This window comes from Cricetulus griseus, chromosome 6 (assembly GCF_003668045.3).
Source record: "Cricetulus griseus strain 17A/GY chromosome 6, alternate assembly CriGri-PICRH-1.0, whole genome shotgun sequence".
NCBI lineage: Eukaryota > Metazoa > Chordata > Mammalia > Rodentia > Cricetidae > Cricetulus > Cricetulus griseus.
The window spans coordinates 101,611,261-101,623,461 of NC_048599.1; the positions used below are offsets into that span (position 1 = coordinate 101,611,261).

The following is a 12,201-nucleotide window of genomic DNA, read 5'->3' on the forward strand; positions in this document are numbered from 1 at the left end:
GTGATGTCCGGATGCCGCATCTGCACCCCCAGGCTCCGCCGAGGGCGGGTGACTTTGGAGCGTGTGGATCCCAGAACTTGGCGCCCCCTTCAATGCTCCCAGATGGCCGGCCCCCGGGTCTGTGCGCGCCCTAGGTGCCTGTCTGCTCCTGGAAGCGCGGCCAGCTCAGGTCAGGGCTTTGCGCCCGGGGCCTCTCCCCAAGTCTCGGACAGCTTCCCTTCAGTCTCGCACCCCCCTACTTTGGCATGCTTTCCTTTTAAAAGAAAGAACTGCTAAACTTGCTAGTGTAAGGGAAATCCAATAGGGATGACCCAGATCCTCAGTTTGTGGCTAGACTTTGAACTCAGATTAACAAAAGGTGTGTCTATGTAGAACCTGGTTTAACTAGGTTCTGCTTAATCTCCAAGGAATATTCACCCCTGGCCTATGGGCTCCTAGCCCCTCAGGTTCTCTCGAGTGAGCAGATTTGGCCTTTCTTTGAAAACTGCTAGTTGCCTTGGATCTTCTTTGCTCTTCAACTCTTTCCAATTGCTGTGCTGGACTGCAGGTAGTCTCAGGGACCTACAGGGACGGTGGACGCGTGTGCAGCCTGGGTAGGTTTTCTTTTAACACTTTCCATGCAATTTTAATACTGCAGTTTTATTTGGAGTCATTGATAGATTTTGTCTCCTCAAAAATGCTTATTTCAATAATGGATAAATAGCTTAAAGACATTTTCTGTTGCAATTTGTAGAGCACCTTTTGACTTCTAAAAGAGAGAAAATTTTCAGCACTGCATCTCACAGCACTCAGGACAGTGCCCTCTACCCTAGTTACCTGTCAGTTGACATTTACAAGGTTGAGTCTCTCAGAGACATAGGGGTGTTGCTTTGTATAGGTCTTACACGCATCAGTGGGTGACCATTGTAGGCTGAAAAGAAGGCTTTTTGTAGACAAGGCTTTGCAAATGTTCTTGCAGCAACTCAGCAACATCACCATCTTCTCTGGTACCTACCCAAACCCTGCCATAACTTTTCTCCCTAGGAATCACATGAGCTCTTTTAGGATATGTGATGAGAGCAAAGAGATTTGAAAGCAAGGTAAGATCAAATTCTGGGACATTTAGAGAGAGTGAAGTTACTTCCAGCAGGAGGGGTTTGCATCTTTTTTCATTTCATACATTCTCTACTGTGTATTTGGCTGCTTCCTAACGTCCTTAGATTTACCACGTGACTGGAGGAACCTCATTAAAAAATGAATGAGTTGATAATCTTGACAATTATTCAATCACAGGGTGTGAAGATATAGTAGAATAATAGGATATGAAACAGCAAGAAGCAATTTGACTCAGGGTAACTCAGTCACTGTGCATCATCTAACATAACACCAAGACACCGGAGCAAAACTGAACTGCAAGAGGATTGGTGTGTTTTTATCACCGTCTTTGACATCTAAGTGTGTTTCTAACTATAGTGGTGATTTTAAAGATGTGCACTTTCCACAGTAAAACCAAAAGGATAAAAGTACATGAGAACATTTTTATCAATTGCTGTGTCCCCTTTGTTTCTAAGAACCTGGGAGTCTATCTCCCAGAGCTGTGGCCTTCCTGGGGCCTGTCCTCCAATGGAGTCTACTAGATTTGTAATGATTTCCAGACAGAGGGCCTTCTGCAGCTGGTTTCCAGCAACCCACGTAGTTAGGCCATGGGCCCTACAGATGCCAATTAGGTCGCATTTGGAATCAAGCTGACTATTCTTTGAGTACTGAGGGCCTCTGCTAGAAGATTTAGTCATGCTCTCTGTTGGTAGAGGGGAACTTAGCACAGAATGGCTTGCACCTGGATGCTTCCCATCAGTATAGGCAACCTTGTTTTGAAACAGCATGACTGCAAGGCAAATGTGGTAAGTTGGAAAAGGGTACAGAACAAATACTAAGGGATTTCGAGGAGTGAAATTACTTGCAGCTGGTGGGACTCAGTCCATCGTTGGTTTGTCCCCTTAGCAATTATTTATCATTTTCTATGTGCTTGCCGTGGAAAGATTAATAGGCACATTCATGTTTTGTCCCACCATCCCTGCTTCCGTTGAGAAACACTCCTGGTTTCACTTCCCTGGGACAAAGGACTTCCTCATGGAGCCTCATTGTACTGCCCAGCCCTACCAAACGTCATTGCTCTTCACCCCCATGGGAATTATAGTCAGGTTGAGATCACTAACTCTGACTCATGTATACTTTTGAATAATAAACTCAGAGAATCACTTCAGTTAGTTAAGTAGCATTATCTTCTAAGGTGTGAATTAGTGTGGGGTAATCTGGTCCTTAGCCATGTGTGACTAGAAGCTTACAAAGGCCTAATTCTGTGAGTGTGGAGTGAGGGGTGTAAGTTTTGTTTTGTTTATGACAGGGTCTTGATAGATAACCGTGGCTGGCCTGGAACCTGCAATATAGACCAGGCTGGCCTTGAACTTGGGGTACTTTTCCTGCTTCTGCCTCTCAGTTACTGGGATTACATGAATGAGCCTCTAGCATTAGATGTTTCAGTTTTTGAGAGCCCCCAGTGTGCGCAGAGTACATTTCCCATGTGGTTACTTTGTGTACCACGAAGTCTACTTGATCTTGCATCTGCTACCAGTCCTGTGTCTTACAAGGTCTTTTTTCTTTAACCTCAAATGAGAGCAATGGTCTCTACACAGGGGATTGCTATGAGGCTCATATGAGGTCACTTACATGGTATACTTAGCAGGTTGTATGCAATGGTGCTGTTGGTATTTGTGGGCTGTTGTCTTAACATTATTATGATCAGTATTGGTGTGTACACAACAAAATAGCCTGCATATAGCAGCTATGTATACTTTTGAATAATAAACTCAGAGAATCACTTCAGTTAGTTAAGTAGCATTATCTTCTATAGCAGTTAATTTGCATAAATTAACATATAGAAGCAGTCTCTTGGCTCCCCATGGTCTGTCCCATGTTTCATATCTACCATGCAGCCCTAGGGAGGAGAATGATCTTGATGTGTAGGTGCTGCTGTATCTGTGCACCCAGTAGCCTTCTCTGATGAGGTTTTGAGGACAGCTGAAGGACAGGGAATGCAAAGATGGCATGCATCACTTTCTTAGCTCTTTGGCACCAGGAAATATTGGCTATCATGTTGTGCTAGTTACACGGTAGCCTCCATCCATGGGTGTGGAGAATGACCCGTGTACTAGACTGCCTGCCTCAGGCCAAGCATTCCATCTCAGGTATGAAACCCAATCCCAGTAGTCAGAATACCATTGTTTGTTGTGGCATTACAGAGTCTGCCCATTGTTATTGAGAAGTCAAAAGCAATAAGCTTTGCTACTCAATGAAAGGATCCAGGTGAGATTAACAAGAGATGTAATTATCTACAGTTTTTGTATTGTAGCTTTGATTGCTATGATTAACATAAGAATGTGTCACTATGTAACATTTTAATGTTGTTTACTATAAGTATTTTTCTTCTTTGAATAAACTTTTTTTTAAGTATAACTCATTTCTTCTGATTCCCCTTTATCTCTCGGTTATATTAGTTTAAGCTTTTCTTTTTGCGGTGCTGAGGTTTGAACACAGGGCTTTGGGCATGCTGGGTAAGACTCTATCATTGAGCTGAGTTAAGCTCAACTATATGAATTTAAGTGAGTGAAATTCTTCAACTCTCTCAATGATTTGGCTCAGGTTAAAAAATCAAACAATCCAGGGGCTGGACAAATGTATGCCTGTGCACCACACAAATGCAGGTGTCCCTAGATGTCCAATGTACATGTTGAATCCCATGGAACTGGAGTTATAGATGGCTGCTGGCCACCATGTGGGTGCTGAGCCATCTCTCCAGCCCCTCCAGCCCTTGTTTTTTTTTTCTTCCGTTGTCTTTTTTTCCTTCCCTCCCCCTTCCCTTAACATTGCCACTCACATGTCCTTTAGCTGATTCATTTAATATTCATGCAACCCTGTGAGATCTGTTTATGTGGGCCTGAGCATAGCTAGTGACAGGGCTGGTGTTCAGACCTGGGCAGTCTCCTCCCAAACCCTGCACCTTTAACTCATAACTCTGTCACAAGCCTTATTCTGTACAACTCTTTGGTTCTGGGCTTTAGCTACACTATGCTTCTCATTCTTATCTGACCGCCTTTCTGTCATCTTCCCCTGCCTTGTCTTCATTTGCATGGTGAATTCTGCAGACTTTTTGGATTGGTCACAAATCCTTAAGAAGACAGAGATTATCATCTTAAGCCAAGTCAGTGGGAGGCACCGTTCTGCACACACCTCTTTAGTAACTGTGGTAAGCGTGGCACAGTGCAAGAACGCACTCCTGCGCACTGAGGTATTCCACACTCTCCTGGCTTGTTACTTTCACTCAACTTCTGTCACTGTTAGCTTGGGCCCTGTTATTCTTTTGTTTAAGCTGCAGCTGCTGATATAAAGAAAGGAACAACTGATAAACAACCCACGTGGAGTTTATTTACCAGAAAAGGGGGGAGAGGGGGATGGGTAGTCAGCCAACCCAAGAGGAGCCAAAAGGAAGAGAGCGAGGGATGGGTGGCAGGACCTTTTAAAGGAAAGGTTGCATATGTGCACTGGGGTTTTGCACCTCACAGGTTGCAATGCATGGCGGGTGAGTGCCCCATTGTTAGGGGGCGGGGTCAGGGTCAGGGTCAGGGTCATCCAGGTGTATTGTTCTTACAGGCCCCCTGTGCTTGATTTCTACTGTCCTGTATTGCAGCCATTTGTCTTTGCTCCCCCATTAGACTGCAGGATCTTCAAAGCAACCACTTTTTAAAAACATCCATTTTTATATTTACTCCCCTGAAATAATAGTTTGTTTATTGATGGCCATTAAGTGGTGGTAGATTTCTCACCCTATCAGAGTTGAGGTGAATGACTTTCATGTGGAATCAAAACAGATCCTTGTTTTTGCAGAAATCTCTGATTTTTATGCTGGGAAACACATGCCAACCCAAACTGGACTTTTACCATGTGTGATCTGTATAAAGTGACATTCTTATTCATTGCCATGGATGACCTTAACTGTAGAATATCTTTATACATTCCAACATAGGAAATACTCTGATAATGCATAGGATTTGTGTTCTTGTAGGTCACCTTGTGGAAAGGTGACGATTATGTGAGAACCTGAAAAGTGATCTTCTCTGCTCTAATACCGCTAGAGACAGCAGGTGGGTAGTGAAAGGTTCAGGCATTATGCTGGCCTGCCCCTGTTACCTGATGGAATCCACTCAGGCAATACCCTGGTCAGCCCAAGGTTCCATGGGAAAGAAGTCTGCACGCAGATGCAGAGGACCCCTTTAAAAGATAGGCCCCTGCCCCTTTACTCTCTCTCTCTCCCCCTGTCTCTCTCTCTCTGTGTGCTCTCCCGTCTCTCTGTTTCCCCGCTCTGTCTCTCTATGGCGACCTGTTTTGTTTAAAAAGAAGAAAAGAGAAATTGCTGAGACAGACATATTGACTATGAGTTTATTATAAGGCCCGGCAGAATGGGGAGACTAAGAAGAGGAACAGGGTAATGGACCGCCATGGCCGGTTGCCATAGAGAGACAGAGCGGGGAAACAGAGAGACGGGAGAGCACACAGAGAGAGAGAGACAGGGGGAGAGAGAGAGTAAAGGGGCAGGGGCCTATCTTTTAAAGGGGTCCTCTGCACCTGCGAGCAGACTTCTTTCCCATGGAACCTTGGGCTGACCAGGGTATTGCCTGAGTGGATTCCATCAGGTAACAGGGGCAGGCCAGCATAATGCCTGAACCTTTCAGGTAGCCCCCCAAAATGAGGTAAATAGGGACTAAGAGCCCCTGACTAATCATGAGAGTATGCCCTTGAAGTGACACAGGCCAACAGCCAGGAACATCCTGTGGGAGCATCCAGCAGTTGAGATCCAGGCCTGGGGACCCCACTACAAGCCTGGGATAAGAAAAGCCCAGGAATACAAGTTATTTTAGGAAACAAGGCCAGCCTACTTCCTCCCATCGTAGTGACTCCTAAAAAGGGGAAGAGTTGGCGGACAGACCCCAGACCCAGTGGAGAGTTCTGACCAGCTTAGTGGGCTCTCCTTTAGATCAGTCAAAGCTGTTTTGTTTTGTTTTGTTTTTCCAATGGATAAGAGCCTCCCCCCCAATCTTCTTGGCACTCCATTTTCAGGTCCCCTCTCATTCTCAGGGGAGCTTTTTCTTTCACTTACTGAATTTCTCCACCCACTCGCTGTGATTCATGTGCCTCACTGGGCCCAGGACCCCTGCTGCAATGCCTATGTCTGCTTTTCTTCACATGAGTGTGAGGGCTCAGCTCGAGGCTGAGAAGAGAGGCAAGCCTGAGGGAGAAGTTGAAGAATACCAGCCTCCCCTGCCACTCCTTTGAACTTGGGCCACAAGCAGTTCTGTCAGGGAAATGGTGCCTGTAGCAGGAAGGAAGTGTGCATGAGATGTGGACTTCAGATCCAGTTTTCTGGGCTAGCCCAGTCAATTGTTTAAGTCAAAGTTGATTTTCACATATTTTCAATTTTCCATACACAGACAATAGTGCTCCTTTAAGTGTGTCTACATGTGTTAAAATGTTTATAGTCTCTGGGAAGCAAAGCCTGTCACTTGAAATATGAACAGTCCATCTGTCTTCTCTCCCAGTTCATGCCCCTCGTTCCTCTTATACCCTCATGGTCCCCTCAGTGTAGCATTCTGAAGTTGGGATGTGTTTAATTAGTTCCCTATTAGTTGTTCACAATCAATCGTTAGTGTCCACTGCTAGTCAGTGACTACAGCTCACCAGTTAGCTTTTGCTAATGTTACCCACACAGCCAGCCATTTGCTCTGTGGCAGTGTACATGCCATCATTTACTGTTGACCCTACGTAGACCAATGGGCAGCTGGTTGTATTTCTTGGTTTTTAGTCGCTTGTATTTCCAGTGACCTCAGCCCATTTCTGAAACATCCCAGACATTTTCTTGTTGATATGTGCAAGAGACTGTGTATGCTGAATAAGGAAGTTAGACTTGCAAGGTCAAAGAAAGCAGACTGACTCGGAGTAATACTACGTTGAAGTGTTACATTAGCCATCAAATAATGCTCAGGAAACCCTGGGTGTCCCCTCCCCCAGCAGAATAGCAGAGAACCTTGATGGGCTTGAGAAAACATGTACCCTAGCTATTTACTCTCTGAGAATGTAAACAGTGAGAGCACTGTCTTGACCACAATAGTCATGTGTTGTGGGGATGGGTAGTTAAATAATGGAGGCAGTCAGCTCAGCCCTGGATAAAGGAGAAAAGAAACAGCCGGCTCTTAAACAGGCCACAGCCCATCAACAGCCCCTGTATGTGTATGCCATTAGGTGGGCTGGGGGTATGACTTCCAGGAAGGACTATAGAAATGGATTGAGCAGGAAAGGGCTAGAGTGGCAAGAATAAAGAAAAGAATAAACCAGTTCTTGTTGCTGGATCTCACAGCCAGCTGAAGAACCTTGAGACAACCTTTCGATGTGCCAAAATTCATGATTATATTTTTGAGAACCTAGAAAAAGGCAAAATAGCTGAAGGCCTTTTAAAGACTTTAAAAAGCAGAAAGGTGGTTTGCTTTAGACAGGGCCTGTGTGTCCATTACAACTGGTATCTGATTACCATGCATGCATTGACCAAGAGAAAGCCCAGAATGCCAGTTTTAAATAACACTAGGTTTTTATTGTAAACCCCTCACACTGTCCTTTCCCCTAGTGTTAGCATTGCTTATTTTCAAAACTCACATTTTGTCTGAGACAAATCAAAAAATTAGATTGAGGGTATATGAGACTTCTGTTAGCATAGAAGGCTTGAGAGCTAGAAGGTCATTTTGTAGACAGTATACTCCCCTCTTCCCTTAATCTGTGTTGAAGAGGAACTAGAATCAGAAGAAAATGCTCTTGAATGATTGAAGAGCTGTGACTGTAGTATCATAGTCTTATTTTAACTGTACAATTCCTTTCTCTGCAGAGATCTTCAATCAACCACCTCCATTTGCTATGATAAAACAATGCATCCCCCCCTTGGAGCTCGGGAGAAGTTTTACTCACCAACAGGCCAGGCATTTAGCATTTGTGTTGTAGTCATAGCTGAACATGTGACTGTCACTTTTTGAAAATAATAGTTCTAATTTGTTCAGATCACAAGATTATTATGTACCTTCTAGCTGAAGAGATGTCTCATGGAGCATGAGTTCCTGAGTTTGAATCTCCAGCACCTGAATGTAAACCAGGTATAGCTTTGCATGCCTGTAACCCTAGCATTGCCCGGTGAAGACAACAGATCCCAGAAGCTCACTGGCCAAGCAGCCTCATTAACAGTGAGTTTCAGGTTTAGTGAGAAACTGGTCCCAAAAATGAGACTGAGACTGGCCTCCCCATGTCTTCGAGCTTGAACCTACATGTATACACACACACACACACACACACACACACACACACACACACACACACACACACACACCTATATACCTCACACATACGTAACCTTTAAAAAGCCAAAAAATGTATAAAAAAGTTGATTTTCTCCTTTCTTTCAAATTCTCATTCCTAAAGATAATCAATATGAGTAGTGCTGGCTGATGCTGTTTTCTTGCTTACATAACTATTGACAAGCACATTCTCATAAATAGCTTCTAATACTAAAAGTGGGATTCTATATACTAGTGTATGACTTTTTTCCCCACAGCACTAGGGATTAAACCCAGGACCTCAAACATGGCTAGGCAAGTGGTCTACCAATGAGCTACACCCTCAGCTCAGGCTACAATTTTTTGAAACATGATAAATCATCATAGACATTCTCTCCAGATAAAAATTCAACTACAGAATGAACGATTAATATTCTGTAGCTTATTCCCCCATTCATGTTGTTTGAAGTTTTCTTCTGCTACAGTAGTTGTCCTGAGAACATGCCCTGCACGTGTGTTTGCACATGCTAGCACACAGCAGCTTTTGTTTTTGTGTGCTGGTCCGTGAAGTGGTATTACTCTGCAAAAGTCGTAGAAGTTCACAATCTCAGTAACAAACACTGTTTGAAAGCGTGTTTTCCCCACATCCTCGACACACGATTCAGTTTAGGAATACAAGCCTTGTAATCTCCTTTTCCTGATTTGTTTCACGTGATTCCTCTAGCGAACCCTTGTCAGTATCTCTGCCTTAAAAAAAAAAATAGCACTCGTTTGAATTATTCATGTCTCACCTTTTTCTTAATTTCTTAAATATGTATGTTTGTCTTTTAGAACGAGAAAAGAAAAACTTGTGCCTAAGCTCACAAAGCTTAATTGTTCTTGTGCTAAACTAAAACACTTAATTTCTATTTATACCAAAGTAAATAGAAACTTTTCAATTCTGATTTTCTCCTTCTAAACATATATTATTTAAGACATTGTCTCAGGGAAATATAAATGTTTCAATGGGAAAACCAGAAACTTACCAAATAATACAAAGTAGGGATTACTTAAGGAGTTTTAAGCCTACAGAGCTAATGGGGTCTCCCTCGATTCCAAAACTCCAAAAGACAAAGGTTCCTTGAGAACAGTCATTGTAAGCTCTGCAGAAATTACATACGAGGAAATAGTGAACGATAAAAGAGAGGGGTTGAAACCTGGGTTGCTACTGAAAGCCCCTGCCCTCCCTACTCCTGCTTATTTTCTTGGGAGGTGAGGCTAGGTTCCACTCCTCCTGTCCTTGTGCTTGCTGAGTTCATTATAAAATTATTTGTCTATAGCTCCAGCAGTACACTGGCTAATCAGAAACAGCTGTACAACTGCAGTCGTTTATATGAACAGAATAACTAAATCCATCAGTAACATTTCTTGTGTTTGAGTAGGTCAGGCCAACATTGTGTAGCCCAGAATAACAGCATTTTGTAACTAACCTGACACAGATGGGGAAGAAAAAGTTGTTGGGGCGGCAGCAGAAGTTGGGATTAAAAAATTAGGAGATTCTGTGGGTCCTTGTTAGACACCATAGTAAAGTGGTACTGTGTCTTTAATGTGAATTACTGCTTAAAAAACTAGAAAGATTCATAGAGGGACATCTTGTTTAAAATACAGATTCTTCTCTAAGGACTGAGTCTCTGGAGTAAGGCTGCGTTGTCCTTGTCAGTGTTTCCAAAGAGAAGTCTGTCCATTCTGCCAAACTGCCGACGCTGAAGCAAGTTCAGGGCCTCATTCCAGGGCAACGCTATAGCGCAGGTAGACTGACACGCCTGTCTACAGATATCTGGACCACGTCAGGCATGCAACATCTGTTTCCTAGGAGCACTGAGGCCAAAGTCCTATTGTGGTGAAGAAAATGCAAGGTTTTGCACATTTCAGTGTTTGAACTGTGTTCCATAGCAAGAGAATGTGGGTAGAAAGGTCTCTCCCTATCCAACCCACTGGCTAAAAATCTAATGTAGCTACTCCCAAGGTTAGTTACACCTCAGAGCCAACCAGGCACTCACTCTCCAGTCCAACCTTAGACCTCTGGTTAGAGGGGGAAGATTAGTTACACCTCAGAGCCAACCAGGCACTCACTCCACAGTCCAAGCTTAGACCTCTGGTTAGAGGGATCAGATAGGTATGTGGCCTTGCAGGGACAGGATCCTTCATAACTACTGTAGAGGTGGAGATCCAAAAGCAGATTGCTCATCATCATCAAGCCTCCCATCTTCCCATGCTGGGGTCCCCATTAACATTGACTACTTGGAGGGATAGGAATAGGGCCACATTCTGTACACTCACCCAGCTACCATGGGTCTTTGGCACTGATACCTAAAGGCAGATGGTCTCTTTTCCCACTGTCCCTCTGCTTCTGGTCCTTTGCTCTCACCATCCCCCAGAGACAGTACAGACTCTAGAAATTGATGCTATTCTCAGATTAAAACTGGATTATCAGCTGGCTCATTGACTCAGTTCCTTTTATACCCTTTGCTAAAGGTGGTGATGAAGCGAACGGCCCAAGAGAAGGAGCAAAAACTCTCTCAGCCTTTGTTATGTAAGAGTCAGGTGAACTTGACAGTGATACCTCACTATGCAGAAGGAGAGGTTAAAATCTGTAGGAAGATAAAAGTTCAGGTCTTTCTGGTGGGACAGACCACTCAGCAGTAGTTCTGGATTAGGACCCTCTTAACAGCATGGTCGATACTGTAAACTGTCAGCAAGAGATCTGATGAGCATAGCATTTTGGCTGTGCCTCTTTTTGTTGTTGTTGTTGTTAAGTAATAAATAAGGGGAAGAAGCAATGCTACCACATTTCTCCCCGAGCTAGGATAGTATATGTGTAACATGTAAAGATCAAGTTAGATTTTAGCCAGCTTCTAGAAATATTCATTTATACCCAGCGTGTACCTTACTGAAGAAAAGCCATTAGCTGGAACAGTGATCTTCCTATGACAAGGAGGCTTTTCCATAATATTACTTTTCTAATATTTAATGATTGTATTATATTGTTCCATACTCTATGCTATAAATATTACTTACTTTTGAGACAGGGTCTCAATAGGTAACACTGACTGGCCTGGAACTTCCTATGTAGACCAGGCTTGGCCTTGAACTCACAGAGATTGTCTTGCATCTGCTTCCCAAATGCTGGGATTCAAGGTGTGTACTATTATGCCTGGCCCATAACATTACTTTTTAATAATATTACTAGTGTAGCTGAGACTTGACCTAGATGCATGGCAGATTTTGGGTTATATCCAGTAAGTAAAAATCAAAATCATAACTCGGGAGGCAGAGGCAGGTGGGTCTCTGTGAGTTCGAGGCCAGCCTGGTCTACAGAGCTAGTTCCAGGACAACTTCCAAAGCTACACAAAGAAACCCTGTCTCGAAAAACAAAAACAAAACAAAAACAAACAAACAAAAAAAAACAACAAAAAAAAATCAAAATCATACTCACTGCTTATACACACATCCTTTATTACCTACCTTTGTTTTGCACACAAGCATACAACCTGAAACCGTCTTCCACACCATGCTTGTGTGCACCCTCACGCACAGATGTGTTTAAGGAGCACTTGAGCTCTAACCAGGAAACACCCATTCCTGACTTCCTTGGACAAGTCGTGTATTGCTGCTATGTGTACTTCTTAGGCACTTTGGAAGTCATTGCTTCCAGATGAGTGCTCCGCACTGCCCCAGATCAAACCCCACATGCAGGTGACTGTGTGTGCCGTGGAGGGTGTTTGCTGTGATGGTGGGGATTCCTGAGAATGGATAAGAA

At 43.6% G+C, this 12,201-nt stretch overlaps 1 protein-coding gene across 1 annotated transcript in view; it reads left to right on the forward strand.

Moving 5' to 3' along the window:
• The window catches only part of Wipf1 (WAS/WASL interacting protein family member 1), a gene marked incomplete in the record, with an annotated part of 108,155 nt that overhangs the window by 690 nt on the left and 95,264 nt on the right, over positions 1-12,201 (forward strand).